The sequence below is a fragment of the Sciurus vulgaris genome, assembly GCF_902686455.1.
Source record: "Sciurus vulgaris genome assembly, chromosome: 15".
Lineage (NCBI taxonomy): Eukaryota > Metazoa > Chordata > Mammalia > Rodentia > Sciuridae > Sciurus > Sciurus vulgaris.
The window spans coordinates 90,580,788-90,606,240 of NC_136476.1; the positions used below are offsets into that span (position 1 = coordinate 90,580,788).

At 43.4% G+C, this 25,453-nt stretch overlaps 1 protein-coding gene across 19 annotated transcripts in view; it reads left to right on the forward strand.

The window, feature by feature from the left end:
- The window catches only part of EHMT1 (euchromatic histone lysine methyltransferase 1), a 151,952-nt gene that overhangs the window by 30,968 nt on the left and 95,531 nt on the right, over nucleotides 1-25,453 (forward strand). For 3 of the 19 annotated variants that reach the window (XM_079112741.1, XM_079112740.1, XM_079112744.1), the window contains exon 2: nucleotides 79-285. The exons of 13 other annotated variants lie outside the window; for them this stretch is intronic. The gene's annotated coding sequence lies outside the window, so the exon portion shown is untranslated. Of the gene's footprint in view, nucleotides 1-78; nucleotides 286-15,884; nucleotides 15,948-25,453 lie in introns of those variants that run through there. 3 more of the 19 variants (XM_079112742.1, XM_079112745.1, XM_079112746.1) reach the window with 3 other exon arrangements.

The window sequence follows — 25,453 nt, forward strand, 5'->3', positions numbered from 1 at the left end:
GTGAATACTAATAGCTCAGCCTCCTTCTGCCTCATTTCCTGTGTTCACCTATGTGCTCATGTCCCCTTCCCTCCACAGGGGTCTTTGGCAACCACTAAACTTCATGGTCTTCCTGCCTGTCTCCCTACACCTTGTGGCCTTTCCCCAGGAGAACCCTTTGCTTCCCTTCCAGTTGCTTCAGCCTTGACCTCATTCCACTGTCCCATCCGAGCCTGCCTCTCCTGATGGCCTGCCTGGTCACCTGCCCTTGGAGGCTGGTTTGCAGCACAGCAGCCCCCCAAATTGGTAAGTCCTATGGTCACTCTTGACATCTGTCCTTCCTCCCCTGTACTTATAGCTCCATGGCTTGAGAAGGGTCTGGGTCCTGCTTTGCTTCTCGGAGGGAGGACATTTTTGGGGTGTGGCAGGGCTCTCCCAGTTTGTCTCGTAGAGTTTCCTGGTTATTTCCTGGTGCTAGACTGTAGTGGACATTGTAGCCTGTGCTGGCAGCTCCTTTCCTGCTGACCTGACCTCTTTTGGCCTGGGCTGTCAATGGACTTTATCCTGTCCACTGCAGGTTCAATGCTGTGCATGTTGTTGAGGGTGACAGGGTGGTCCTGGCCAGTGCGCAAACATAATGAAGTTTTTTACAGTAGTTCTACAGTAAGAGAAACTAACAGAAAATATAATTTATTTGTAATTCAATTCATATGATTAATGCTCATTGCTTTAAACAATAAATAGTAACAACCTGAAGGGGAGATGACCCTGAACCTAGATAATGCCCCCCCAAAACAAAGCAGCCCCAAAGAGCTGCATCATATGCTTGTGATCAATATGAATTAGAATATCAGCCCTGTAGCACTACCAGCCCAGGCCTTACCCCTCCCACATGTGGCTATGCAGATTGGGGCCCTTCCATCCTCCAGCAGCAGTGGACCCTACCCATTCTCCTTAGCAGAGCTCCACCAACATACGCTGCAGCAGGCTAGAGCCACCTTCATACCAGCACAGACCCCCATCTGCCTTCAGTGCAGAGCACTCTTTCTACAGGCTGCATGTCATGTATGGTCCTGGCACAGATCTAGTGCAGGAGATGTGAGGCAGGACATATGTAAAATAGTACCACTCTAACCTGTTTGTTTGCAGTGCTGACCAGTGCTTACCACTGAGCTATACTGCCAGCTCTCTTACCTGTTTTTTGTTTTAAAGAATAGTTACTTTTCATAAAAAATATTTTTGTTAACATGTCATGAGGATTTTTTGGTTATTTTTAGAAGAAATGATATTAAAAATGTTCTCAGTTTTTTTTTTTTTTTTTTTTGTACCAGGTATTGAACTCAGGGGCACTCAACCACTGAGCTACATCCCTAGCCCTATTTTTGTATTTTATTTAGAGACAGGGTCTCACTGAGTTGCTTAGTGCCTCGCAGTTGCTAAAGCTGACTTTGAACCTGCAGTCCTCCTGCTTCAGCCTCCTGAGCCACTGGGATTACAGGCATGTGCCACCATGCCCGGCTGTTCTCAGTTTTAAAGTGGCACAACTAACATGCTGCCATTGTAAGATGGTGAATGTCAAAGCCATAACCATGTGAGCAAAACTGCAGGGTGCTCAGTACTGTGGAGTGTGCGATGACCCTGAGCCTGGAAAGCTTGAGAACTGCTGCTTTGTCATAAATGGAAGCACTTGCAGCATGGGAACAAACTAAACAAGCAAGATGCTTGCTGCCCTTAAGTTCTGATAATATATAGACCTTATGTTCTGATCAGGAATAAATTTGACTTTTTTGTTACAAGCTTTCAAATACCATCTCTTTTGGTTGTACCAACTTTTACCATGCTTTTTTTTTTTTTTTTTTATATAAATCAGCCGAGATTTTGAATGAAATTCAGCCAGAGGTGCATGTTTCCCATGCCTTCTCAATCCTTATACAGAGCAGCATTGTGGAAAGTAGTTTCGAAAACCCTCCAGTACCAGCAGGAATAAGAACCTTTCTGATTGCAAGTTCTTTAGCTTTCATTTTCATCTCTGTGGTTTTCTGTGCGCAGCCTGCACTTACTCCTTTAGCCACGAGGTGGCGCCCTTGTTCCAGCAAGCTGAAGGCTGATGGGGTTTGGGAGATTTCCTAGGAAAGAAGGGGCTGACTGCAGTTTTATGAGCTCCGCCTTTGAAAATTTTTTATTATTTTCCCCTGCCAGTGTAAGTTACAGTGGTCAGCAAAGAGCCCTGTCTTCCTTCTAGGTCACACGGCCTCATCTAAATGAACAGTGACATCCTAGAATGTATGGGAATTCCCCCCACCCTCCCCAGATGTTTGTTGAACACTTGTAATTTGTTTGCTAGTGTGGCCAGCTTTTGCCAGGGCTTACGGTCTACCACCCCTCTACTTGTTCTTTTTATGTTGGTGGTGTTTCAGGTAGGATTGAGGTGAAGTTATACTTCTGACCTGAAAAAAAGAATAGGGTTCTCTTTGTGGCATAACATTTCTGTCCATTTTTCTTTCTTCTGTGCTGGGCCTTGGTGTGTGTCTCTTCTATGGGCTGGTGCTCATGCTGCAGGTCTCTTCATAGAATAAACCAGGTTGCTGCTCAGTGAGGAGCTGAGGGCTGGTGAGTTCAGAATAGTCTCAGCAACTTAGACACTGTCTCAAAATAAAAATAAAAAGACTGGGGGATATACCTCAGTGGTCAAGTGCCCCTGGGTTTCATTCCTACAAATTCTACAGCCAAAAGAAATTAAGCTGTATCATAATCTTTACTGGAATCTATCAAAGAACGTTAAAATGATATCAGTTAAATTCCACAGTAGAAGATCTCAGTATTCTCTCTTTCCTGGCTTTCCTGCACTGTGCAGTCTAACTCAGAATCTCCCAGTAGGCAGATACTCCCAAGTGTTCCTGACTCTCAGCTTCAAGGCCTTTTCATCGCCTTTGCTGTTCTGCCCAGTTTCAAAAGCAAGCTGAACTTGTCTGTGGCTCTACTGTGCATATTGGTCAGTGTCTCTAGAAAAGAGCCAGTGAGTTGTGTGTCAACACAGGAGAGAAGTGGCTCATGGGATTATGGAGGCTGAGTCAACTTCCATGGCAGGGTGCCTGTGGGTGGAGACTGGCGGGACGGCTCAGTCTAAGTCCCGCTGTCCCAAACCAGGGGAGCTGATGGTGTAATTCTCAGTCTGATGTCAGAGGTCTGAGGGACTTGCTGTGGTGCAAGTCCTGGAGTCAGAAGGGCAAGATCCTGCAACTCTGGTGCCCTTGGCAAGGGAGGAATGTGCCCAGCTCCAGGAGAGAGAGCACAAAGATCCTCTTCTTCTTTTTCTTCTTCTCCTTCTCCCTCCTTCTCCCTTCTCCTCCCTTCTCCCTTCTCTCTTCTTCTCTTTTTCTCCTTCTCCTCCTCCTCTTCCTCTTCCTCCTCCTCCTTCTTCTCCTCCTCCTCCTTCTTCTTCTTCTCCTCCTCCTCCTCCCTCTTCTTCCCCTCCTCCCTCTTCTTCCCCTCCTCCCTCTTCTTCCCCTCCTCCTTCCCCTCCTTCTCCTCCTCCTCCTCCTCCTCCTTCTCCTTCTTCTTTTTCTTCTTTTTTTTGGCTTCCTTTTGGAGTATCTGGGATCACAGGTGTGTACCACCATGACTTATGACTAGGTCATTCCTTAATCCAGTCAGGATGACACTAAAATTAACCATCTGTTTTAGTCAGCTTTGTGGTTGCTGTGACCAGAAGACATGACAGGAATAATTAGAGGAGGAAAGTTTTATTTTGGAGCTCATGATTTCATGGTCTCAGTCCATAGATGGTCAACTCTGTTCCTTGGGGCCTGACACGAGGTAGAACATCCTGGCGGAAGTGTATAGCAGAGGAAAGCAGCTGGGGACATGGTACTGGGAAGCAGAGAGAGAGTTGTGTTCAACAAGGACAAAATATGTACCCCACAGACATACCCCCAATGAACCATCTCCTCCAGCCACACCCTTCCTGCTACATTTACCACCCAGTTAATCCTCTATGAGGGAATTAATTCACTCATTGTGTTAAGGCTCTTGTAACCCAATCTCCTCACCTCCAAAACACTCTTGCATTGTCTCACACATGAGCTTTTGGAGGACACCTCACCTCTAAACTGTAACACCATCACACATGCGTCATTGTGCAATCTTCCTATGATGGCATGACTCATCCCTTGATGCAGGGGCCTGTGGTTTATATTTAATCATCATTTTAAAATGTATTCTTTCAATAGTTACAGAATACTGTTGTGCACCAGATATTGTGCTAGGTGCTGGAACTGTGAAGACGAGTCAACCAAAGTCCATATTTCTTAGGGTTTCCTCCTGCCTAGATGTGTACAGCTCATGATGTGCTGGAAGAGCCAGGTGACCTTGCAAGGCTCAGGGGTGTGTTGGAGCCACAGAGAAGCACAAATTCATCCAGGGCTCCAGACTGCCAGGCTCAGTCTGGGAATTTTTTTTTTTTTTTTTTTTTTTTTTTTGGTGGTGCAGGGGATCAAACCCAGGGCCTTGGCTTGCGAGGCAAACACTCTACCAACTGAGCTATATCCCCAGCCCTCAGTCTGGGAATTTTAAGTAGCGTGTATAGTTGGACCATAAGGATTTGATAGACTGTTTTTGGGCCTGAAAATTATTGGATTAGGTTAGGAATCCACAAACTTTTTTTCTGTAAAGGATTCAAGTGTGCAGACCACATACAATCTCTATTGCATATTCTTTTTTATAACTTAAAGTAAAAACTGTTCTTTGCTTGTGGAAGAAGTTGTCTATACTCCTGGCCTAGATTGTTTCCATGTCATGAAGTATGAGCTTGAGCTTGTTGGCAGTGGTGAGCTACTGAGTTTTTAAAGAAGATTATGGGAAGGTCATAATTTTAGAAGGCTAATTTTAACTGCACAGTATATATTAGGCTGAAGAGAAAGAAGGGTGTTAGAAGGAGGAGTTGGTAGAAGATTCCTTTTACCCTTAACTTTAGGGAGTTATGACTTAAAATAAGAAAGGGGCAGTGCAACTTGGTAGCAAAAGAAGGAGGCAGACATGGTGACCAGAAGGATGAGTGCTGTGGGAGGTGCAGAGCAGTGAAGCTGGCCTGGAAGTCCTCGTCTGGTGACAGTTAATCTGATGTTCAGATGAACCAGCAAGAGTGGGTGGAATAGCTCTGCTATGATGGTTATGAAGTGACATTAAGCCCATCTTTAATAATGTTGAGTGGAACATAGATGATAAGCCAGTGGGTCACACAGTCCATTAATGTAATGATCTGTGAGGGAAATACGAAGATGTCTGTTGTTGGTGACAGGGTTATGGGTGATTGTTATTTTTTCTTGTTGATCATTTTTTTTTTCTCCTGATTGTGCTGGCTAGGGCCTCTGTTATAGTGTTGCAGTGCTAACAGACATGGCAAGAATGGGTGGCCTTCCTTGTCTTGTCCCTGACCTTTGAGGAAGTATTATGTCTTTCAAAAACATAAAGCCACTAAGTATGTTAGCTACAAGTTTTTCATGGATAATTTTATCAGGTTGAGAGTTTTTATCATGAAAGAAGTTTGTCAAATACTTTTTCTACATTTGTTATGATCATATAGTTTTTGTGCTATATTCTACCGATATGATTTATTATGTTAGTTGCTTTTCAGGTGTTAAACCCACCTTGCATCTGGGATAAACCCCAGTTGGTCCTGGATCTATGTATCATCCCTTCAGCATGTTGCTGTAATCATTTGAGAATATTTTGTTTGGGATTGCCACGTCTGTTTATGAGAGAACTGATCTGTAGTTTTTATAGCAGTTATCTTTGTCTTGCTTTGTTTTCTATGTAATGCCATCCTCATAGAAGGATTTGTGATCTATCAATGCCAGCAGAGTTGAGCAGTGTCAGGTATGTCTGTTGACCGTTTGGGAATGCCTGTTTAATTGTTTTGCCCATTCTTTTTTGTTTGTTTGTTTTAATTGATTGTAGTTATTTTTTTTGTAGAGTTAAGAGTAATGGTAAAGTCATCATCATACTTAGCTGCATACATCGTGCATTTTTTCCTAAAGTTTGTTTCACCATATAAATGTGCAATATTTTGGAAGTTAAATTGCTTTTCCTTTGGGATTTCTGTTCTTAGGAGTTCCTTATTTCAGACTTGTGAAGTGTTTTCCTTGCTGATTTTGTGTTTTTATTGTTTTATATTTAACCATTCCATTCAACAGTATACATTTCCCAAAACATTTCCCCCAGTGGTTACCCCGTTATCTTGTCGTAATGACTATTCATTATCTTCTTTTTGTACTGATTTGAAACGTTCCTTTTTCTTATACAGTATTTATTTTCTCTCCCTCCCTCCCTCCTTTCTCTCTGTCTCTCTCTCTTTCTTTCTTGGTCCTACTGGGGATTGAAACCAAGGCCTTACTCCTGCTAGGAGAATGCTCTGCCCCTGAGCTGCACCTCCAACCCACCCACCTCTTTTTTTTTTTTTTTTTTTTTTCTTTTTCTTTTTTGAGATAGGGTCTTGCTAAATTGCCCAGGCTGACCCCAAACTTGCCATCTTCCTGCCTCAGTCTCCTGAGTCATTGGGATTATTACTTGTAACTATTTTTGTCTGTCTTAAGTATGTTTAATGAGAACTTTAGGTTGTTCATGGACAATAGCAGAATCATGGCTGACCTGCTTCATTATCATCTGTCCTAGCAGATGTTTAAAGTCAGAATTGAGAACTTTTTTGTTGCTTATGCTATTAAAATATCAAGCTGGTCTCCATTTGCATGGAAATAAATTACATATAGATCTACCAGAAATATTAATTCATTATAAAAGGTAGAAATTGTGTTTACATTGTACATAAATTAACAGTGTTCTTAATTTGTACTGTTTTCACTTCATGAGATTATACTTCATTGTGTTTTCTCAGCAACTGTGGCAGGTGATCTTTAGACACTGCAGCTGAGTGGCCACGGTGAAGTAGGTGTGCTATGTACTGGTCCCCACTTACACACACCTCTGCCTGCTGCGTCTTGGGCTTCACAATTTATGTGAAGCAGATTGCCATAGTTTGGATGTTGGGTGCTCCCCGAAGAAAGGTTCATATATAGAGACTTGGTCCCTAGGGTGAGACTCTTGGAAGGTGGGGCCTATGGGAGGTCCTTAGATCATTGTGGTGTGCCCTCAAAGGGAGCCATGGGACCCTACCCTCTTCTTGCCTTGCTTTGGTTTGAGATTCACTTTTTTGCTTCCATGTGTGCTCCTTTAGTGATGTGCCACCTTCACCAGAGGCCACCAGTGGGGCTTCCTGATTTCAGATTTTGTCCCTCCACGACTGAGCTAAATAAATCTGTTTTCTTTATAAAACAGTGTTTCTTGTGTATTTACAGATGAGCATCAGAGGACAGTAGAATCCCAGGATATATAGTGAGCCAGTCCCCCAAAGCTCAGAAGAGCTACTCAGGATAGATGGAGTCTCCTCTGCGAATGTCTTACATTGCAGTGTAGCTGAGGGACCCACAGAGCAGCCCACCTGCACTTACATCTCAGGACAACTGGACTCTCTGGGATAAAGTGGGGTGAGAGGCAGCATCTCTCTATCTTAGGGTGATGTGCTCCCAGCATGTTCTACAGTGACTCTTGAGAACTGCAGGCAGGGGGCTAAGAGCCATCCTGTGGGGCATGTGGAATTTTGCCTTTCCAGCCAGCAGCATGCACATTTTTTGCTTTTGCCTTGTGTGTGACCAGCACCTCGGGACGCAGAGATCACCTGGAATCCTGAGACTTGCATTCAGTCTTACGGACCAGGAGCTTGATATTTTTTTGGGGGCAGCTATAACAGTGGGTGACCCCACTCCACTTGTGGACAGGTTCATTGCTGGAGGAGGGGTGTCTTAAGTGGGCAAGTCACCTCACACCAGTGAGTGAGGCAGTTTAAAGTCATGGTGCCAACAAAAATGACAGCTGCAAATGAGAGCCCATGTGTGCTCCAGACTATCTGTTTTCTCACTGCAATTTTCTTGTTTACTCTGCAACTAGGTACAGCTATGTTATTAAGTATGAAAGTCCAAAGTATACTTCTCTTACGTAGGCTTGCTTTTACATGCATTAACTTACCTGTGACAGTGTTCTCATTTCAGAGTTTATCAAAATCAGATCAGTGGAACTGTTACTGTGGACTTTGAACTGGGACATAGAGTGTCTTCCCTATGAAGTGACACCTGTGGACGGGAGGCAGCCCTGGGGCATCAGCCAACCTTTTCTTCTGTAGGGGACTGTATTGGGGCCACGTGCCAACTCCTCAGTGGAAACCAGAGTTGCATCCTTCCAGGTGTTGCTGTCTCCTTACGTGTACAGGGAGGTTCATGGGCCAGTTTTTCTCACTTGACCTGTGACTTTGTTAGCTTAGTGGCTACTTACTTGGTCTCAAAACAGGTGACATTCAGGACTGAACACTGGTGGGTAGCCATGCTTGGACCATGTCTGTCCCTGACTCAGCTCTGTCCTCAGCTCCTTGGGCCAGTGGACATCCCCTCAAGTCCATCTGTCTCTATCTGGAATACATGTTGTCAGGTACAAGGGACACATAAGAGGTCCTTGCAGCTTTTGTTTCTTGGGGCATGGGAGGCCAGGCTTAGGCAGAAGGCTCCTTTCTATTTATTTATTTATTTATTCATTCATTCATATATATATATATATATATATATATATATATATATATATATATATATATATATATTTTGGGTGCTGGGGATCGAACCCAGGGCCTTGTGCTAGCAAGGCAAGCACTCTACCAACTGAGCTATCTCCCCAGCCCCCAGAAGGCTCCTTTCTAACTGCAATTGGTCTTAGATAATAGGTTTACAAAGGATCTGTAATCATTCTTCTAAAACATTTTAACATTAAAAAAAAAAATCTTGGGCTGGGGTGTAGCTCAGTGTTAGAGCGCTTGCCCAGCAGGGGAGAAGTTCTTGGTTTCACCCCTTGCCCTGGGGGTAGAAATCTTAAAAAGAGTAAGAAAAATAAGCCAACCTCTGTTACACTGTGTCCCTGTTGGGACACATGTCAAGGCACTTGTGTAAGGACAAGGATGGCTCTGTTTGATAAGGGAGTGTTAAGTGAAGGAGCTCCCTTCAGGGCCTTGTGCCACAGGAGAGCTTCTCGCAGTGTGCTAGGGTAGTGCCCCCACCCTGCGGCTCCACCACCTTCCACAAGACATTTACCCAGAAAAACGTTTCGATGGTTTGGCAGTGTTGTGTGTGTGTTTTTTTAAACTTTTCCCATGTGCATAATATGAGTTTTTCTTTTAATCAAAACTCATTCAGGCAGGAAGTCCCTGTGCCCTGTTCTCTTAGCCCACAATTGCAGCTTCTTCTTTGGTGAGTTTGTTCCATATCCTGGCAGATCGTCTAATTTGCGTAATGGAGATACTTAGGAATCCCCCAATAAATATGATGCTGTTTTGTACATATTTTATTTTTTCCTGCTAATTAAAAAAAAATAATTTCAGACTTAATAAGGAAGTTGCTGGGACTGTAGCTCAGTGGTAGAGCGCTTGCCTAGCATGTTTGAGTCACTGGGTTTGATCCTCAGCACCACATAAAAATAAATAAATAAAATAAAGGTATTGTGTCCATCTACAACAACAACAAAATAGGGAAGTTGCAAGTATGATAAGAGGTTTTTTTTTTCCTGAGCTGTTAAGTGGCCTCTATGGTACTCTCTAACTGTTACTGTTTCCTACAAAGACATTCTTTTATTGAACTGTAATATAGCAGCCAGCACTGGGAAGTTGATATGTAACTTTAAAAACATTTGTGTGGGGCTGGGGATATGGCTTAGTTGGTAGAGTGCTTGCCTAGCATGCACAAGGCCCTGGGTTCAATTCCTGGCACAAAAAAAAAAAAAAAAAAAATTTGTGTATGTGGTGTCATGCAGTCGTTACTATTATGCTACATCTTGTTATTTTGCTGCACAAAAATATTTTCTGATTTTATTGTTGTATATACTTGGCATCTTTCCTTTTAAAGGAATTCCTTATGATTACATTGACTTCATAGTCTCATATTAACGAAGTTTATGTATGTATTCTTTTTTTTTTTTTTTAGGTAGCATGCTTTATTAGATACCTTTGCCAGTGGAAAATTTTTCAACATTTAGGAAACTTCCTTCAGACACATGCCTAGGAGGCTTGAGAGATTTAGATGGGCCACAGATTCAAACTTCTATCAGGTCTTTCATGTTTTTCTCAACAAGGGCTAAACTAGACTTCTCACATCTAGCTTCCCAGGAGGGCATTTCCTTATTATGGGTAGAGCTAACTCCAGTGCAACTGAAAACAACCATGCAATTGGTAAGGGGAACCCTGAGGAACCTCAAGAGAGATGGTCCTACTCATTCTGGTGGCCAGTATCTGGTTCCACCATGGTGTTGCCTGCCAGGTCTCCACTGGTCAGGGGCTGGCTCCGGACATTCTTCAACATCTCCAGGCCTTGGGACTTATAGTAAGAATTCTGGCTCCCCACACTCTGAATCATGGCCAACAACCACTGCCTTGCTCTCTGTGGTCCAACGACAGTAACTTGAGTCTGGCCTGTGGCTGTGAACCACGGCTCCAGCTGAATGAGGATGTGGCTGTGCAACTCGATGCAGTGAAGGTAGGTGTCTCCATGACCGAATATGTGCTTCTCCTGGTCTTCTTCCATGTAAAATACCAGCGGAGAATGAAAGTTTGCAGGCAAGGTCCACCACGCTTTCTTGCCAAGAGTGCTCATTTCCAAATGGTGCACTGCTCTTACTTGATTCAAAGCAGGGCAAGTCCAAGCAACTGGCTGTTATGTGTGTATTCTTAAGGTCACGTTCGTACGCCTCAGTCTTCTCCCCTGCGGTCCTCTTTGTAATAAAGTGTTCTTGATTTCAGTCTGACCCTTTGAATAATCGTTACGTGTGCTGTCGAGTGATGTAAGTGGGCTTAGATGTGGCACATTCATCACAGTTGTCATTTCATCACCCAGGCAGAAACACTGCCCAGCAAGCAATAACTTCTCTTTTCTCCCCACTTCCAGCTCTTGATAACCTCTAATCCCCCTCAGTTGCTCCTCCTCTCTATAGATTGAATTCCCTGAGGGCACAGATGAGGATTGTTTAGCTGGGGCCTTAGCAGCCGTGAGCATGAAGCTTCGATTGCTAGGTGAGCTCTGTGGGCCAGACCTGTGCTGGGAGCACATATGGCTTCCCTCTTACCTCTGGTGGGACATTGACATTGACTGGGGAAGGAGTGCAGGAGGAGTGCTGCTTGATGCACTACCTGAGACTTGGTGGTAAAACAACAGTGATTGTCAGATAAGGCACAGGGATGAAGTTTTTCTGGTGCTGGTCCTGGAGCTTCTATGGGAAGCCTCGGACATTGGACTGGGCCCATCCGAAGGCTTACCTGTTGCACATCTGGTGACTGGAGTACCCATTTGCAGCCTCCCGTGTGGTTTAGGCTCCTCATGTGTGGTGATTGGGCAATGTTGAGTGAACTTGTGTGGCAGAACTGTGCCCATGCATGCTAATGGCATGGGGATCTTGGTTTTAGGCAGAGTCATAGCACCATGTTCTTTGTGCCTAGGCACTTATGAAGCATACCCAGGCAAAGGTGAGGGCATGTCGATCCCTCCTATGGGTGGAGGAGTGTCAGCACCACATCGTTTAGGGACCTGTAGAGTAGGATATATGTCAGACCTGCCACCTTTGGAAAAAGGCAGTGGCTGAAAGAGCCCTCAGTAAAGGCAGCAAGGATGGAGAACCCTTTGCATAGAGACCCATCTAAGGGTTAAGTAGCAGATGGAAAGGGAATCTGTTCTGGTATTTTGAAATCTCCTAAATGTAATTTCTGGGGCTACTTTGGATATTAATTGTTTTCTCCAAATTTAGGACCAAACTCTCCTTTTTCTGCCAAGGGAAAAAACAAAAAGACAAAAGCAAAAGAAAATTTCTGAGAGCTGTTGAAAGGATTCATTCTTTTTCTCTCCGCCCCCTTTGATAATTGGGAAGTTGGTTTGTGGAACTACTTGAGATCAAGGATGGGCAGATAGCACTCTGCATCTCTGAGTTTGCTGGACTGGAGATGCTTCTGTCTTGAGTACTACTTGGTGCCATTACACTTCCCAAATAGGAAGCACACCTCTCCTTCAGGTCCTGCTGGTGCTTTCCTAAAACAGGACCAGTGGCAGACTGGAATTTGATGTTTTTCTTGTTTTGGGTACAACCCAAAGTGTCTACTCTTAGGTAGAGAAGGTGATTGTTGCCCTGTGCATGGATGCTGTGGCATGCGGAAAAGCCAGCAGGCCATGCATTCTTTGTGGGGAAGAGATGTTTTATAGTCATATTGGGTCCCTTTTGTAGATAGGGCTCAGCCATGGACAAGTTTGAAGAGAGTTTGCCAGGTTTCCCTTCCTTAATGTCTTGTCACCTGGGTCTATCTCCACCGTGCAGGTAGCTGATATGTGAAAACTGACCCCCCCCAATCCCTCAAGTGGCAGGATAGAAATACTTTGAGACCAGAGTGGGAAGGGTGTCCGTTACATGCCAAAATGTTTTCTTCTTCTTCCTTTCCTGTATCCCACATGAGAGTCATTCACACCTTCTCTTTGTTCTGTGTACCTTTGTAGTTCTGCTGTTCTCGTGAGGAACCTGGCTTCAAGCCCTTCTGGACTGACTCTTAAACGTGAGATGTGTGGAGCAGTTAGAGTTAGCTTTCTGTGCATGCACAAGAGCCCTGAATTCTTTGGCCCAGCGTGGATGTGGAGGAGAATTGGGGAGACTCTCTCTGGGGAGATAGAAGGTTATCTATGAGATGATGTGACTTCTAGGAAGTGAGGGCCCAGCCTGCCAGGTCCCAGGTCCAGAAGAGAGAGCACAGCCTGTGGCCTTCAGGTTTGTCTGTGAGTTTTGCTGCTTTCTAGAAAGTCTGAGCCAGTGATACCAGACCTCAGAGCAGATCTTTAAGTTGACTCCATGAAAACAGCAGGATTTTCAACCCATGTATCATGTTTTTTGGTTTATTTTTCTGCAGTACTGGGGATTGAACCCAGGGCTAGTCTAAAGCTCTGCCACTGAGCCACACCCCTTCATTTTGAGACATGGTCTTGCTAAGTTTCTCAGGTGTGTCTTGAACTTGCTATCCTCCTATCTCAGCCTCCCAAGTCACTGGGGTCACAGGTGTGACTGCTGCACTCTGTCCCAGTTGTATTTTTACGGGTGATCTGTGGATTACATAGCAGGCACTTGGGGCCTATGCTTGCCTCAAGGCAGCTCCCGCCTGACCTTTGGACTGGACCAGCCTGTCTGTGTTCCCACCACTCCAGGACTGGCCTGTTGCTTAGGCAGAGTGTTGTGGAGACTGGAAGCAGTTTTAAAGTTTCTGGTAACTTGAAGGGTTTCCTTGTGGCCTCAGATGTAAGGATGCTTTTTGTGATCCACCCTCATGGCGGAGGTGAGAAGTTCTCTGTGTCATGAATGTTGTGCTTGGTGAGTCAGCAACAAGAGGAGTGCCTCTTAAAGGCATCTGCTTGGTAGAGCCACTTGCAGCTGCCTCTGGTGGTGCTGAGAGCAACCAGAGCTCCAGGATGAGACCCTTGTGTCTTCACACGACTCCTGCTTGCAGAGTACACAGCCTCCTCTGAGAGCAGTTGGATGCTGCTGAGCCATCTGGGCTGGTGGGTCCTTTCTCCTGCTTCCCTTTACCCTCCTGGTAGCATTGAAGGCACTGTGGAAACCGACTGCTTAATGGGTACTGAGAAGGCTTATTATTATTAATATTATTAGTTTTCTGGCAAAACATAAACTCAGTTGGTCTTGTCTTGCCATGTTGTACAAAGGCACTGTGGAAACTTCAGGCTGCAACTAGGGAAAGAAGCAAAATGACCACTTTTGAGGTGATGTCTAGATGTGTTAATTGTAGATAGTGTACAATCTCATAGTCTTTGCCTCCTGTGGCTGTGCTGGGGTAGATTACCAAATACTGCAGTGTGCTGTCTTCAGTAAATGCATGGATCTGTCTCGCCTCTTTAGGAACTTCTCCAAGGCAGTAGGGAACTTTAAAGGAGCATGAACACTGGCGAGAGATGAGGCGCAGCAACACCAGGCAGCAGCTGTGCATATAGAGGGCGGCTGGGGCAGCACCATCCTGGGTCCCAGATGTAGCTGGCAGGGTTGTTCCCCCCTGCCCAAAGCCTGGCTCACCCCTAGCCCTTTTTTGGGCCAGGCAGAGCCTGGGCTTAGGCAGCCAGGAGCAGTTTTCTTCAGTGTCCCTTTCAGTTTAGAATTGATGCACTTCCATTAGTTCTTTTTTGTCTTTAAATTTTAAATTTGCAAAGTTATTTGAATAATTTCATATGCTTGTATTTGAATACTTCTAACACAGACTCTCCAAAATACATTTTTTAAAAATTAGGGACTAAATCCAGGTGTGCTTTACCACTGAGCTACATCCCCAGACCTCTTTATTTTGTATTTTGAGACAGGGTCTCACTAGGTTGCCAAGGCTCCTGCCTCAGCCTTGTCTTTGAGGTTTTGTTTTTGTTTTTTTTGCGGTGCTGGGGATCGAACCCAGGGCCTTGTGCTTGCAAGGCAAGCACTCTACTGACTGAGCTACCTCCCCAGTCCTGTCTTTGAGTTTTAGGAGTCTCACAATGGTCATTGTTCAAGATTCTGTGCTTTTCCTCCATCAGACTTTTTTTTTTTTTTTTTTTTTTTTTTTTTTTTGGGAACTGTAGATTGAACCCAGGGCACTTAATCACTGAGCTACATCCCTAGCCCTCTTTACATTTTATTTAGAGACAGGGTCTTCCTGAGTTCCTTAGGGCCTTGCTAAGTAGCTGAATCTGGCTTTGAAGTCTTTGATCCTCCTGCCTTAGCCTCCCGAGCTGCTAGAATTATAGGTTTGGCCACCACTCTTGGCTTCCACCAGACGTTGTTGATTTAAAAAAGAAGAATAAGAAAGAAAATCAGCAGTTTGGTAGTAGTAGATGGGGCCAAGCTCCTGGGAGGCTGGGTGTGGGCAACACCACCTGCAGGTGTGCTTTTGGTCTTCCCCCTTTTGGGAAGGTGCCTCATCTGTCCGGTGAACTGGCTGTTCAGGTACTGACGAAGCGGCTCCACTGGAGCAGTGCATTACCAGGAATGCATGGTAATCGTCCCTGGAAAGTTGGTGTTTTGCAAAATTCTGACCCTGGTTCCTTTTACTGTGTGTATAATAGAAAAGTTTGTTTTAAAAAGTCCTAAACTCAGTAGCTATGAAATTTAGCTTAACTGTATTATGGCAAATTATGTTCGGTGCATAGTCCTTTCATGTTACATGGCAGAGGAGAGATGGTACTTGTAAGGTGCAAAACAATGCTGTCCTTTCAACCGTGAGAAGGAATTCATTCAGTAGAAATGTCACTTATTGGTTGCCTCTATGTTTAATCTAGAGATGGTGTGAAGTTCTAAGTGATTATTGCATGTTTATTTTATAATTATGTTTAGAGGCAGGGACATAAGTAAAAGACTGGTGGGTTTTTAATTTTAATCATTAAGAAAATCTAGGTTTTGTAAATACACATCCCCTATGTGGTAGCATCCGTTCTGTGTGCCCAGAAAGACTTTGTGAAGTCACTGGGATGGGCACACACACACCAGTACTCACCTAATGAAGGTGGTCTTTGCACGTGGATCTTTCACCTATCTCGGGATTTCTTTCACACCTTGCCTGTGTCTTGTGACAGCTCATGGTATGCCTGTCTTGGGAGCCAGGTGCACTTAGTCCCACTGATCTAGCCTGGTGCAGTTTCTGCTTTATTTTCTGGAGAAATTTTCTCCTTAGGTTTCCACGTATATCTAAACATACCAATTTGCATTGAAGGAAAAGGTTTCATGAACTGAAAATATCCTTCTTTTTTCTCTATCCACCTCAGTGCCTTAGAATGTTAAAATGGACCCAGAATAGAACATGGTTTCTAGGAGGACAGTAGACCTTGGCTCTGGTATGTCAGGATGCAGAAGCAGCTCCACTATTCTGCTCTTCTTTCCCAAGGGTTTGCTGTATTGCTATCATTTGTGACCTGGCTGAATTTTGTGTGTGTGCGTGCATGCAAGTGTGTGCGTGCATTTCAGCCTCGTTTACATGCTGTTGTAACCGGGTCTTTATGTAGGCCATGAAGTCGACTGAGGGTCTGGATAGGCTGTGAAGGAGCCTGTGGTCACTCTGACACCCCAGTCCTCTTCTATTTTTACCACTGAGAATGGCAGATTGCTGTGTGTCTATAAACAGATGTGACCTGACAGCCTCTGGGCCTGCTCACAGCAGGAAGTACTCATCTAGCCCAGGCTCAGAGGGAGGGACTGGGGCTCTGTTTCCTAGTGAGGGACTTTCAGCGAGGGGCTTGAGAGCCTTGGCCTACAATTGCAGATACTGAGTGGTTTAATTTCCAGTTGTTTAATTTTGTTTAAGGAATATGAGAATTTAAGATAGTGCTTAGTAGGTTTGTTTGTTTTTGTACTGGATATTGAACCTAAGGGTGCTCTACCTCTGAACTATATCCCTACCCCTTTTTACTCATATTTTAAATTTTGAGGCAGTGTGTCTCTAAGTTTCCTGGGCTGACCTTGAACTTGTGTTCTCCTGCCTCAGCTTTCCAAATAGCTGGGATTATAGGTATATGCCACTGCACCCAACTTGTGCCCCCCCCCCCCTTTTAAAACTATATTTAAGAAGAGTTTTGGCACTACAAATACCTGTCTGAAAAAGAGGCATGATCTTGGGTACACCTTTGGCCATCTGTTCTGACCTCCATTCCTATGGTTTTCAGAAGTGTTCTTTGTTGCTACTTGGTACCCTTTCTGTACTCTTTACTTTTATTCTCTCTATCTTATTTAGAATTTTGTGCTTAAAAAGCTCTTTGAGCTGGGCACGGTGGTGCATGCCTGTAATCCCAGTGGCTTGCGAGGCGAGGCAGTTCAAAGCCAGCCTCAGCAATTTAGTAAGGCCCTGTCTTAAAATAAAAAAAGGACTGGGGATGTGGCTTAAGCACCCCTGGGTTCAGTCCCTGGTACCAAAGGGTGAGTGGGGGAGAATACTTTAAAACAAAAACAAACAAACAAACAAAAAACAGGGCTCTTTGATTGGAAGAAGTCCCAGAATCCCTGGAAATCTCAGGCGCTGGGTGGGAATTCCTTTTTCCAACCTGGGTTTGGAAGTTGGACACAATCTACTCCTGTTTTGTCTTTTTTTAGTGCTAGTCTCAACAAAGCAGATTTAATGTTCATACTTTCCCTCCGCTCCTGTCCCTCCTGGTGTGCCACCCAGCCCTCTTGCCTGCTGCTTGTCCTCTCTTTCCCAGAATGATTGTGCACAGAGATATAGTATTGTTTTTATTTTTAATGACTGAAAGAAAAACATGCAAACATGCCTACAACTGAAGCTTCTGAAAGAACCCTTGTCTTTATTCATCTTGTACCTATCTCTGAACTTGACCCTGGCCTCCCTTGGGCTTTGCATTTTAGAACAGGGTCTCTGAAGACACATTTGTGGGTGACTTGTTGTGGGCATGAGGTGGTGGTAGCTAACAAACTTTCACAAAAGACTTGACCTTTGACCTCATGGAAATTTTCTTCTTGCCCATGACCACTGTCACTTTGTGGGGGTAAAGGCCCGCTCCAGCCTCCAGAACAGTGTTAATTGTTCTTCACAAGGACAGCTTCGTGTTTAGTCAGGTCAGCCAGGGCAAGCACCACTGACCGAGGCTTCCTGAACTTCCTCTTTGGGTTGCAACTCCCCAGGCCTGCAGTAGAATGACTGGGTGTTCGGACACGAATCAAGAACCAATAGCTGAAAGGAGAAACTCCCACGGAGAAGTTTGTAGGTGGAGAGAAGTGAGCCAGAGTTTGGGGAAGAGCTGGAAGGCATGCATTCCTTGTTCACACCTGGGCACAGTGGCTCCCTTCTCTCACCCGTTGTTCTGGTAGGTATTCCCACATGTGCCACCTAGAAAATGCAAGGGCTGATGCTCACGGAGAAGAGGTGCATCAAGGGTGTTTTGCCAGTGGCATTTGCCTGGTTCTCTAAGGAGGGGGCACAGGTGTTGGGGTGCCACATAGTGGACTCTGGTCTTGGCATGGAAATGGAGTCCAGGAACTTCCACTGCCAGTGTTAAAGCTGTGAGACTTTGAGGCTCTTGTCAAGCAGGTGTGGCTCATGCTGAGGAAAAGGAGGACAGAGCCAGAAGCCCAGAGTCAGGCCTGTTGCTTCAGCTGTCACTTCTCAACCTCTTGTTGCTGTGCGGTTAAGGGGCTAACTGTGGAAGGGTCTTGGCCTGTGGTCGGAGGAAGGGTATCCCTTAGTCCTGTAGGTCCCTGGGCTATGTAAGGTGGAGTCCCTGGGCCAAAGAAATGGAGTTCCAGGGCCATAGGAGGATCCAGGAGCCATGGCTGGGGTTCCCAATGCTGTGAGAGGATATCATATACTATGGGAGGGGTGTTCCTGGACTGTGGAGGGCAGCTGGGGCTATAGGACCATAAGAAGGGGTCTCTAGTCCATCAGGAGGATCCCCAGCCGTAGAGGGGGATTCCTGGGCTATAGGAAAGGGTTCCTATTGTATTAGTCAGCTTTTTGTCACTGTGACCAAAATATCTGGTAAAAACAATTTATAGGAGGAAAAGTTTATTTCAGGATCAGAATTCCAGAATTTGCAGTTCATGGTCAGCTGACTCCATTGCTCTGGGCCCAAGATGAGGCAGAACATCAAGGTGGAAGGATGAGGCAAAGGAAAAGTACTCAGATCATGGCACCTGGGAAGCAGAGAGAGTGAGTCTCCAGGGACTAAATGTAAACCCCCAAAACATGCCCCCAGTGACCTGCTTCCTTCAGTCATATGCCACCTGCCTACAGTTAGCATCCAGTTAGTTGTATTCACGTTATAATATTACATTAATGCTATAATTATTAATCCATCAAATGGATTAATCATCTATTAAGGTCACAGCTCTCAAAATCTAGTTATTTCACCTCTGATTGGTCCTGCATTAACAGAGGAGCTATTTTTGGGGCAGGGGGGATGCCTCAAATCCAAACTATAACACGAGTCTCTGAGGGATTTCCTAAATGTATGGGGCCTGTGTCCAGCCTTGCCCCACCACTTTTACTGAGGATAGCAGTAGGGTCTTTCCCCTCCTCTCTCCTCCTTGTGGCTCTTTGGGATCCTTTTATCCTCTGTGAAATATGGGGTATAGTGCCTCCTCCCTGGCCCCTGAAGCACAAGGTGGGAACTTTCCCTCTTCCTGAGCCAGACTCTGCACCTGAGTGTGAGGAGATGGCTACATGTGGTATGGGGCCTCCGTGTTTCACTGTGCTCTGGGAACTGTGTTTATGCCGCTAGTGCTGGGAGCCTGTTGGCCATAGTGCTGGGCACCAGGGCAGATCTCCAGGTAGCATTGTGGGCTTGGCAGGTAACAGAGGTCTTTCCCGTTTTCAGCGTGATGTAGGTCTGCTCTCTATGGCAGCATGTATTGCACCAGATGTGGAAACACAGTGACTCTTGGAACAAGGGCTCCAGTTCTCATTTCTTTTATTTATTTATTTATTTATTTATTTATTTATTTATTTATTTATTTATTTATTTATTTTTATTGTAAACAGATGGGATACATGTTGTTTCTCTGTTTGTACATGGCGTAAAGGCATACCATTTGTGTAATAAATTTACATAGAGTAATGTTGTTTGATTCATTGTTATTTTTTCCCTTCCCCCACCCCTCCCACCCCTCTTTACCCTCTATACAGTACTTCCTTCCTCCATACTTGCCCCCCTCCCTAACCCTAACTCTCACCCTAACACTAACCCTTCCCTCCCCCCCATTATGTGTCATCCTCCACTTATTAGCGATATCATTCGTCCTTTGGCTTTTTGAGATTGGCTTATCTCACTTAGCATGATATTCTCCAATTTCATCCATTTGCCTGCAAATGCCATAATTTTATCATTCTTTATGGCTGAGTAATATTCCATTGTATATATATACCACAGTTTCTTTATCCACTCATCAATTGAAGGGCATCTAGGTTGGTTCCACAGTCTGGCTATTGTGAATTGAGCAGCTATGAACATTGATGTGGCTGTATCTCTGTAGTATGCTGATTTTAAGTCCTTTGGGTATAGGCCAAAGAGTGGGATAGCTGGGTCAAATGGAGGGTCCATTCCAAGTTTTCTAAGGAATCTCCACACTGCTTTCCAGAGTGGCTGCACTAATTTGCAGCCCCACCAGCAATGTATGAGTGTACCTTTCTCCCCACATCCTCACCAACACCTATTGCTTGTATTCTTGATAATCACCATTCTAATTGGGGTGAGATGGAATCTTAGGGTGGTTTTGATTTGCATTTCTCTTATTACTAAAGATGTTGAACATTTTTCCATATGTTTGTTGATTGCTTGTAGATCTTCTTCTGTGAAGTGTCTATTCATTTCCTTAGCCCATTTGTCGACTGGATTATTTGACTTCTTGGAGTAGAGTTTTTTGAGTTCTTTATAGATTCTGGAGATTAGTGCTCTATCTGAAGTATGATTGGCAAAGATATTCTCCCAGTCTGTAGGCTCTTTCTTCGCATTGCTGATAGTTTTCTTTGCTGAGAGAAAGCTTTTTAGTTTGAATCTATCCCAGTGGTTGATTCTAGTTTTTATTTCTTGTGCTATGGGAGTCCTGTTAAGGAAGTCTGATCCTAGACCAACAAGGTGAAGATTTGGACCTACTTTTTCTTCTATAATCTGCAGGGTCTCTGGCCTGATTCCGAGGTCCTTAATCCATTTTGAGTTTAGTTTCGTGCATGGTGAGAGATATGGGTTTAGTTTCATTCTGTTGCATATGGATTTCCAATTCTCCCAGCACCATTTGTTGAAGAGGCTATCTTTTCTCCATTGCATATTTTTGGCACCTTTGTCTAGTATGAGAAAATTGTATTGATTTGGGTTTGTGTCCATGTCCTCTATTCTGTACCATTGATCTACCTTTCTATTTTGGTACCAATACCATGCCGTGTTTGTTACTATTGCTTTGTAGTAGAGTTGAAGATCTGGTATTGCAATACCCCCTGTTTCACTCTTCCTGCTAAGGATTGCTTTAGGTATTCTGGGTTTCTTATTCTTCCAGATGAATTTCATAATTGCTTGCTCTATTTCTGTAAGGTACATCATTGGGATTTTAATTGGAATTGCATTGAATTTATGGCCATTTTGACAATATTAATTCTTCCTATCCAAGAACATGGAAGATCTTTCCATCTTCTAAGGTGTTCTTTAATTTCTTTTTTTAGTGTTGTATAGTTCTCATTGTAGAGGTCTTTTACCTCTTTTGTGAGATTGATTCCCAAGTATTTTATTTTTTTCGAGGCTATTGTGAATGGGGTAGTTTTCCTAATTTCTCTTTCTGAAGATTCATCACTTATGTATAAAAATGCGTTGGATTTATGGGCATTGATCTTGTAACCTGCTACTTTACTGAATTCACTTATGAGTTCTAAGAGTTTTCTGGTGGAATTTCCAGGTTCCTCTAAATATATAATCATGTCATCAGCGAACAGGGATAGTTTGAGTTCTTCTTTTCCAATTCGTATCCCTTTAATTTCTTTGGTTTGTCTAATTGCTCTGGCCAGAGTCTCAAGAACGATGTTGAATAGAAGTGGTGAAAGAGGGCATCCCTGCCTTGTTCCAGTTTTTAGGGGGAATGCTTTCAGTTTTTCACCATTTAGAATGATATTAGCCATGGGCTTAGCATAAATGGCCTTTACAATGTTAAGGAATGTTCCCACTATCCCTATTTTTTCTAGTGTTTTGAGCATGAAGGGGTGCTGTATTTTATCAAATGCTTTTTCTGCATCTATTGAAATAATCATGTGATTCTTGACTTTAAGTCTATTAATATGGTGAATTACGTTTATTGATTTCCTGATGTTGAACCAACCTTGCATCCCTGGGATGAAACCCACTTGATCATGGTGCACTATCTTTTTAATATGTTTTTGTATGCGATTTGCTAAAATTTTGTTGAGAATTTTTGCGTCGATGTTCATTAAGGATATTGGTCTGAAATTTTCTTTCCTTGATGAGTCTCTGTCTGGTTTAGGTATCAGTGTGATATTGGCTTCGTAGAATGAGTTTGGGAGGGTTCCCTCCTCTTCTATTGTATGGAATACTTTGAGAAGTATTGGAATGAGCTCTTCTTTACAGGTTTTGTAGAACTCGGCTGAGAACCCATCTGGTCCCGGACTTTTCTTTGTTGGTAGGCTTTTGATGACTTCTTCTATTTCAGTACTTGAAATTGGTCTATTTAAATTGTTTATGTCCTCCTCGTTCAGTTTAGGCAATTCATATGTCTCTAGAAACCTGTTGATGTCTTCGAAATTTTCTATTTTGTTGGAGTATAGATTTTCAAAATAGCTTCTAATTATGTTTTGTATTTCAATCCTGTCTGTTGTGATATTTCCTTGTTCATTCCGAATTTTAGAGATTTGGGTTTTCTCTCGTCTTCTCTTTGTTAGTGTGGCTAAAGGTTTATCAATTTTGTTTATTTTTTTGAAGAACCAACTATTTATTTTGTCAATTTTTTGTATTGTTTCTTTTGTTTCAATTTCATTGATTTCAGCTCTGAGTTTAACTATTTCCTGTCTTCTACTACTTTTGGTGCTGTTCTGTTCTTCTTTTTCTAGGGCTTTGAGCTGTAGTGTTAGGTCGTTTATTTGTTGAGTTTTACTTCTTTTATTAAATGCGCTCCATGAAATAAATTTTCCTCTAAGTACTGCTTTCATAGTGTCCCAGAGATTTTGATATGATGTTTCTTTGTTCTCATTTACCTCTAAGAATTTTTTAATTTCCTTCCTAATATCTTCTGTTATCCATTCATCATATAATAGCATATTGTTTAATCTGCAGATGTTGGAATAGTTTCTGTGTTTTACTCTTTCATTTATTTCTAACTTCAATCCATTATGATCTGATAGAATACATGGTAGTGTCTCTATCTTCTTGTATTTGCTAACATTAGCTTTGTGGCATAATATATGGTCTATTTTAGAGAAGGATCCATGTGCTGCTGAGAAGAAAGTGTATTCGCTCTTGGTTGGATGGTATATTCTATAAATGTCCGTTAAGTCTAAATTATTGATTGTGTTATTGAGATCTATGGTTTCTTTGTTCAATTTTTGTCTGGAAGATCTGTCCAGTGGTGAGAGAGGCGTGTTAAAATCACCTAGTATTATTGTGTTATGGTCTATTTGGTTTCTGAAATTGAGAAGGATTTGTTTGACATACATGGATGAGCCACTGTTTGGGGCATAGATGTTTATGATTGTTATATCTTGCTGATTTATGCTTCCCTTAAGCAGTATGAAATGACCTTCTTTATCCCTTCTGACTAACTTTGGCTTGAAGTCCACATTATCGGAAATGAGGATGGATACTCCAGCTTTTTTGCTGAGTCCATGTGCATGGTATGTTTTTCCCCATCCTTTCACCTTTAGTCTATGGGTATCTTTTTCTATGAGGTGAGTCTCTTGCAGGCAACATATTGTTGGATCTTTCTTTTTAATCCAATCTGCCAGTCTATGTCTTTTGATTGATGAATTCAGGCCATTAACATTCAGGGTTATTATAGAGATATGATTTGGTTTCCCGGTCATTTGGTTCATTTTTTAAATTTTATTTATTTATTTGTTTGACACAAGTTGTTTCCTCCTTTATTTGACAATTCCTTTAGGATAATTCCTCCCTTTGCTGATTTGCTTCTTTGTTTTTCATCTCTTCCTCATGGAATATTTTGCTGAGAATGTTCTGTAATGCTGGCTTTCTTTTTGTAAATTCTTTTAGCTTTTGTTTATCATGGAAGGATTTTATTTCATCGTCAAATTTGAAGGTAAGTTTTGCTGGGTATAAGATTCTTGGTTGGCATCCATTTTCTTTCAGGGCTTGAAAAATGTTCCAGGCCCTTCTAGCTTTTAGGGTCTGGATTGAAAAATCTGCTGATATCCGTATTGGTTTCCCCCTGAATGTAATTTGGTTCTTTTCTCTCACGGCCTTTAAAATTCTGTCTTTATTTTGTATGTTAGGTATTTTCATTATAATGTGCCTTGGTGTGGGTCTGTTGTAATTTTGTGTATTTGGAGGCCTGTAAGCCTCTTGAACTTGATTTTTCATTTCATTCTTCAGATTTGGGAAATTTTCTGATATTATTTCATTGAATAAATTGTTCATTCCTTTGGCTTGTTTCTCTAGGCCTTCCTCAATCCCAATAATTCTTAAATTTGGCCTTTTCATGATATCCCATAGTTCTTGTAGATTCTGTTCATGATTTCTTACCATCTTCTCTGTTTGTTCAACTTTGTTTTCAAGGTTAAATATTTTGTCTTCAATGTCTGAGGTTCTGTCTTCCAGGTGTTCTATGCTATTGGATATGCTTTCTATGGAGTTCTTAATTTGGTTTATTGTTTCCTTCATGTCAAGGATTTCTGTTTGGTTTTTTTTCAATATCTCTAACTCTTTATTGAAATGATCTTTTGCTTCCTGTATTTGCTCTTTTAATTGTCGATTGGTGCGATCATTCAATGCTTGCATTTGCTCTTTCATCTCATCATTCAGTGCGTGCATTTGCTCTTTCATCTCATCGTTTGCTTCTCTGATCATTTTGATTAGGTACATTCTGAACTCCTTTTCTGTCATTTCTTCTGCCATGCTGTCATTGGGTTTTATTGATGTAACATCTAGATTTGTTTGCAGCATTTTCTTTCCTTGTTTTCTCATATTGTTCAGATATCAGTGGACCGCTGAGATATTGCAGATTTCCTCTATTGACTTACAATGTCCCTGAAGATTTCTCTATATATCCCCCCTTATCCTTCAGTAGGCTGAAGTCTTGGAGGAAGTTGATAATGCGGTGCTCCACAAGGAAGCTGCCTCTCTAGGAGTGGTGGCCTTCAGGTGGGGTATAATCCCTGCTAGTGGGCAGAGGTGCCTCCACTTGTTGACCAATGGTCATCCAAAGGGGACCTAGGCTGCGGGCTGAGGCAAGGCCTGTTTGGGCCTGAGTCTCTGGTTTTATCGTCCTTGTGGGGAAACCTCACCCGGCAGGGAAGACTCACCCGGTGGGGAGGTCTCGCTGGTCAGTTCCCTCCTAGAGGTTCCCCTCAATTTACAGCTACTGCCTGGGCTGGGCTGCCTTCCTCTGCAAAGTTCCCAGGGGCCTGGCCCTACCTCCTGGGCCTGGGAGCCTCACCCTTCGCAGATGAATCTCCTTAGGCTGCCCCTCCTCAGAGAATCTGCCCGCAGGCCTGGAACCTTCGCTCCGCCCTAAGCCTGTCTCTGTGCGGCTCTTCCACCAAGAAGCCTCCTAGATCCTGGGACCCTGCTCTGCACCTAATCGCCTGGCTATGCGGCCCCTCCTCTGAGCAGCCACCTGGGGCCCCGTACAATCGCTCTGAGTCCCAGAGACCCGCCACACGCCTCTTCCT